Consider the following 6,000-nt stretch of genomic DNA (forward strand, 5'->3'; position numbering starts at 1 on the left):
CGGTCCTCCCCCTCCACCTCCTGGGACAAAACCGCCCCCAGCCCTCTGTCCAACACGTCGGTCTGCAACACAAAAGGGAGAGAAAAGTCAGGTGAGTGTAATAGTGGCCCCCCACACAGTGCAGCCTTTACCTCAGAGAGAGTCCGCTGGCACTGCTGGACTGGACCGGATCTGGACCGGATCCACTGGACCGGATCTGGCGCCCCCTTTTTTAGTGAGGTCAGTCAGTGGGCTGGTGACGTCCGAATAATTAGGTATAAACCTACGATAGTAGCCAGCCAGCCCCAGGAACTGTCTCACCCCCTTTTTGGTCTTGGGCCTCGGGCAGGCCGCAATCGCTGCTGTCTTATTAATTTGGGGACGCACCTGCCCGTTGCCCAAGTGGAAGCCCAGATACCATACTTCCACCCGCCCAATCGCACACTTCTTCGGGTTGGCAGTGAGACCCGCCCACCTCAGCGACCTAAGGACGGCCCTCAGGTGTTGCAGGTGCCGCTGCCAGTCGTTACTATAAATAATAATGTCATCGAGATATGCGGCCGCATAGGTGGTGTGGGGCCGGAGGACCCTGTCCATCAGCCGCTGAAACATAGCAGGCTCCCCAAACAGCCCAAAAGGAAGTGTGACAAATTGGTGTAAGCCGAACGGTATGGAAAAGGCCGTTTTTTCCTGGGATAATGGAGTCAAGGGGATCTGCCAATATCCCTTCGTCAAATCCAGTGTCGAGTAAAAGCGAGCCGTGCCTAGTCGATCGAGCAGCTCGTCAATACGAGGCATTGGGTACGCGTCGAATTTAGACACCGCGTTGACTTTTCTATAGTCCACACAGAACCGGACCGAGCCGTCGGCCTTGGGTACCAAGACCACCGGGCTGCTCCAGTCACTGTGGGACTCCTCGACGATGCCCATTTCGAGCATGGTCTGAAGTTCTTCCCGAACCACCTTTTTTTTGTGTTCGGGTAGCCTGTAAGGGCGGCTACGCACTACCACCCTCGGGGGCGTCTCTATGTGGTGTTCTATGAGGTTAGTGCGACCGGGCAGGGGCGAGAACACATCCGAAAACTCGGCCTGCAACTGGGCGACCTCCGTGAGTTGGGTCAGGGAGAGGTGGTCTCCACAGGGGACCGGAGAGGTACGTGATGCCAATGTCCCTTTTTGAACCTCCGGCCCCAGCTCCGCCTTCTCCGGAACTACCGACACCAACGCCACGGGGACCTCCTCGTTCCAGAGTTTAAGCAGATTGAGGTGGTAGATCTGTAGCGCCCCCTCCCTGTCCGTTCGCCTTACCTCATAGTCAACGTCCCCGACTCGCCGTGTGACCTCAAAGGGTCCTTGCCACTTGGCGATTAATTTGGAGCTCAAAGTGGGCAACAGTACGAGTACCTTCTCTCCCGGAGTGAACTCTCTAAGGCTTGTTGTACAGGCGGGCTTGCCGTTTCTGGGCCTGCCGCAAATTCTCCTGAGTTAGGTGTGTGAGCGTGTGGAGATTTGCACGCAGGTCCATAACGTACTGAATTTCGTTTTTCCTTTGTGAAGGTCCCTCCTCCCAATTTTCTCGCAGCACATCTAAAATGCCGTGCGGCTTACGCCCATATAACAATTCAAATGGGGAGAACCCCGTGGAGGCTTGGGGGACCTCTCGCACTGCAAATAACAAGGGTTCGAGCCATTTATCCCAGTTACGTGCATCCTCACTTACGAATTTTTTAATTATATTCTTGAGGGTGCGATTGAACCGTTCAACTAAACCGTCCGTTTGTGGGTGATAAACGCTGGTGCGGATCGGCTTAATACCTAATAGCCCATACAGTTCGCTCAGTGTTCGTGACATAAACAAGGTGCCTTGGTCAGTCAGAATCTCTTTCGGGATTCCAACCCAGGAGATGACGTGGAAGAGGGCCTCCGCAATACTGCGTGCTGAGATATTGCGAAGAGACACCGCTTCCGGGTATCATGTTGCATAGTCCACCAGAACCAATATAAAGCGGTACCCTCATGTTGACCGATCTAATGGCCCGACGAGATCCATCCCAATTCTTTCAAACAGGGTCTCGATTAATGGTAGGGGGTGCAAAGGCGCTTTTGGAATGGCCGCTGGATTTACTAACTGGCATTCGCGGCACGCCGTACACCACTTACGGACATCGCCGCGAATCCCTGGCCAATAGAATCGGGCCATTATCCGGGCTAGTGTCTTATCCTGCCCTAGGTGTCCAGCCATGGGATTAAAGTGAGCCGCCTGAAATACCAATTCCCGGCGGCTCTTTGGAATTAACAGCTGTGTGACTCGCTCTTTCGTCTGAGTGTCCTGCGTCACTCGGTATAATCTATCCTTCATAATAGAAAAATAGGGGAAGGACGGGGTGGCGTTCGGCTGGAGCATTTGACCATCGATTACTCTCACTTGGTCAAACGCATGTCGCAGAGTCTCGTCTCGCAATTGTTCTAATGGGAAATCCGCGAGGGATTCCCCAACAGAAAGAGGAGGAGCCAGCGGCTCCTCACTCTGTCGCGGAGATGACATAGATGGCTCTGCGACAGCAGCTCCAGCCAAAGCGACACCGGGACCTCCCCCTGTCAACTGGCAGGACCCACTCTTTACTAGGCGCGTCATTAAACCCTGAAATCCCGGCCAATCAGTCCCCAAAATTAAAGAGTGGGTAAGGCGAGGATTAACCGCCGCCTTCACTATAGATTTTTCCCCTCTGAAATATATGTGGACCGACACCAAAGGGTAGCTGTGAACATCCCCGTGCACACACAACACCTTCACCCCCTGTGCTCCCCCTAATGCCTCGTCTTGCACCAGGCTTTGGCGGATCGAGGTCTGATTGCAACCAGTATCCACCAACGCCTGATATGTAGCCCCTTGGACACTCATCGGTATGCGATACGCTCCGGCCCGATCGAGGGCAGCTTCTGGCGCGTAGGGGATCCATACCACCGCGCCCACCTCCATTGCTGCGCACTGTTGTTGCAGGTGGCCCGGCTCCCCGCAGCGCCAGCAAACCGGCCCGGGCTTTCCCTCTGCACCTGTGCTCTGGGGCTTACTCACCTGAGGGGGGGGAGAGACAGACACAGAAGGGAGAAACGGGAGGGCACCACGGGTGCGGCGGGCCGGCTGGGGTGGAGCCGGCCCCTGCCTCCGTGGTGGGGGAATGGGGCGAGGACGGGACACAGAAGGGAGGGGAGAAAGAGAAAGAGAAGAGGAGAGAAGAGAAGACGCCGTCGGTTGTCCTGCCGCCGGAACAGCCACCAAATGATCCTCCGCCAGTCCTACTGCCTGATCCAGCGACGCCGGGCGGTGGCGCTGGACCCACTCCGCGGTTCCAGATGAACTGCTCCAGCACCACCTGATCGATGATTCCCTCGGCGTCGCGATCGTCGGCCCTCAGCCACCGCCAGCAGGCGTCCCGGAGCTGCTGGCCGAACGCGAACGGCCGGCCGACTTCCTCCAACCGCAGCGCGCAGAAGCGCTGGCGCTGTTGTTCTGGTGTGCGCCCCACGTGCTGGAGGACGGCCCGGTGAAGGTCCACGTAGGCCAGCCGGTGGTCGGCGGGGAGCTGTAGTGCGGCCAGCTGCACCTCTCCCGTCAGGAGGGGGAGGAGGCGCGCCGCGTGCTGCTCCATCGGCCACCCCGAGGCTTCAGCGACCTGTTCGAACAATGTGAAGAACGCCTCGGGGTCATCCTACGGGCCCATCTTGGTCACGGTGAGGGGAGACGGGCCCGCGGCCGGGGCGCTGGTGGACCCCGCCGACGTGAGGAGATGCTGGAATGCCTCGCAATCTTCCTGCTGGGCCAGCACCAGGGCTTCGAAGCACCGCTCTTGCTCCTTTCGGAGCATGACGAGTGCCTGGTGCTGGCTTTGCTGAGCCGTGGCGAGGGCGTGGACCAGGTCCGCGAACGGGGAGGATTCCATGGGGCTGCGAGGTTGGTGCTCCACCTTTCCCGGGTTTCGGCACCACTGTAGAGCTCTCTGAAGTGTGGGTGGAGCACAGAGGACGGCAGGACAAAGCTTCAGGTATAAATAGGCTTTTTATTGCTAGACTTTTCAGTATAACAGCCTACTTTTATTTCTTACAGAAACACACACACACACACGCTCTGATCTAGTCCCGGGATGAGCTCTCCTCTGCTCTCCCTCTGCCTCCTTAAATAGGGCGCGGTTACTGGGAAGACACACAAACACAGGTTAATTACCGTCAGGTGTAGTGATTCTGCCACTCACCTTCCCTGGCTCCGCCCTCCTGTCACAGACCGGCGCTTGACCACGCCCCCGCTGCCACACATTTTATCCCACATTTTGAGATTAGAAGCTGGTATCCAGATAGGCAGCGACTGGAAGAGATATGCCAATCGAGGAAGTATATTCATCCTAACTGTTTCAATTCTACCTAAGAGAGACAGAGGGAGACTCTCCCATCGAGCCAAGTCTGATTTTATTTGTGTGATTAATTTGCCATAATTTTCATTAAATAGCTGTGAGGTTTATGTTGTAATCATTATGCCTAAATATCTGAATCCCCTTTCAGAAAAATTAAATGTAACTTTTTTATCTAACTCTGTAGGCCACTTGCCTACTAACATTATGGCCTCTGATTTTGTTTCATTAATTTTGTAACCTGATATTTCCCCAAATTCCCCTAAACAGGTTAAAAGCACTGGAATTGAATTCAAGGGGTCAGTAATATACAGAATAACATCATCCGCATATAATGAGATTTTATGAGTTACTCCACCAATTGAAACTCCATGAATTCTAGGGTCTACTCGTATAATTTCTGCCAAGGGTTCGATACTAATAGCGAATAGTAAGGGCAAGAGGGGACATCCTTGTCTAGTTCCTCTTTTCAAGCCAAAGCTCCTTGATGTATATCCATTCACCTGCACTATTGACATGGGTCCTGAATATAACACCCCAATCCAATTGATGAAATCTGGATGGAATCCCATTTTTTTTCCAAAGTGTGTTCCAGATACTTCCAATCCACCCTATCGAATCCTTTTTCAGCATCTACGGTAGGCTGAGAAGCATTGAGGGTTCCTGTTTTTGTTTTGCCACTGAAATCACGTTTAGAGTTCTCCTAATATTGTTTATCCCTTGACGACCCGGTATAAACCCAGTTTGGTCTGGTTTGATTATTGTATGTATACACTTTTGAATACGCTTTGCCAATATTGTGGTTAAAATTTTCGCGTCGCAGCAGAGCAAACTTATTGGTCTGTAAGAGGAACAGTTTGTAGGGTCTTTGCCTTCTTTGGGGATTATGGATATTATTGCTTCAGACCAAGATTTTGGGGGTCATTGTTAGGGTTTTGCTGGGATTCGAACCTGGTTCGTTGGTGTGATAATCCAGCAAACCCCCACTAGGCCACCAGGGGGATGACTCAAATGCAGAGGCGTGAGGCGGAAGTAGAAAAAGAATCAAAAGGTTTATTTAAACTATATACACTATATACAGGGCAAAACAAAAGACAAAAAAAAACCAAAGAGTATAATCCAAAAGAAAAGCAAAGTGCAAAAATTCAAAAGCTAAGAAGATCAAAAAACACAGTACAAAGGAAACTGGAGATAAACATAACAGCACAAAGACTCCGTGACAAGAGGACTGAACTCAGGGGTATAAATAGACAAACTAATTAAGGACACAGGTGAAGATAATTAGGCAATTAACACAAACACAAAACACAGGAACAGTGGCGGCCTCTAGAGGCCAAAATAAACACGACATGAAAAGGAAATAACAGCGGCCTCTAGAGGCCAAAACAGTCCTAGTCCTAACAGTCATTCTTTGTAAGGGCATAATTAAATACTCTTTGTAAGAGGGGCATAACCTCACCTTGAAAACGCTTATAGAATTCACCTGGGTATCCATCTACTCCCAGCGCCTTATTGTTCTTTAGATTTTTTATGGTTTCCTCAATTTCCTTTCTTGTGATTGGTTCTCTCATTGCTTTAGAATCATTTTCAATTAATTTGGGTAACTTAATTTTTTTTT

Source organism: Neoarius graeffei, chromosome 4 (genome assembly GCF_027579695.1).
Source record: "Neoarius graeffei isolate fNeoGra1 chromosome 4, fNeoGra1.pri, whole genome shotgun sequence".
Lineage (NCBI taxonomy): Eukaryota > Metazoa > Chordata > Actinopteri > Siluriformes > Ariidae > Neoarius > Neoarius graeffei.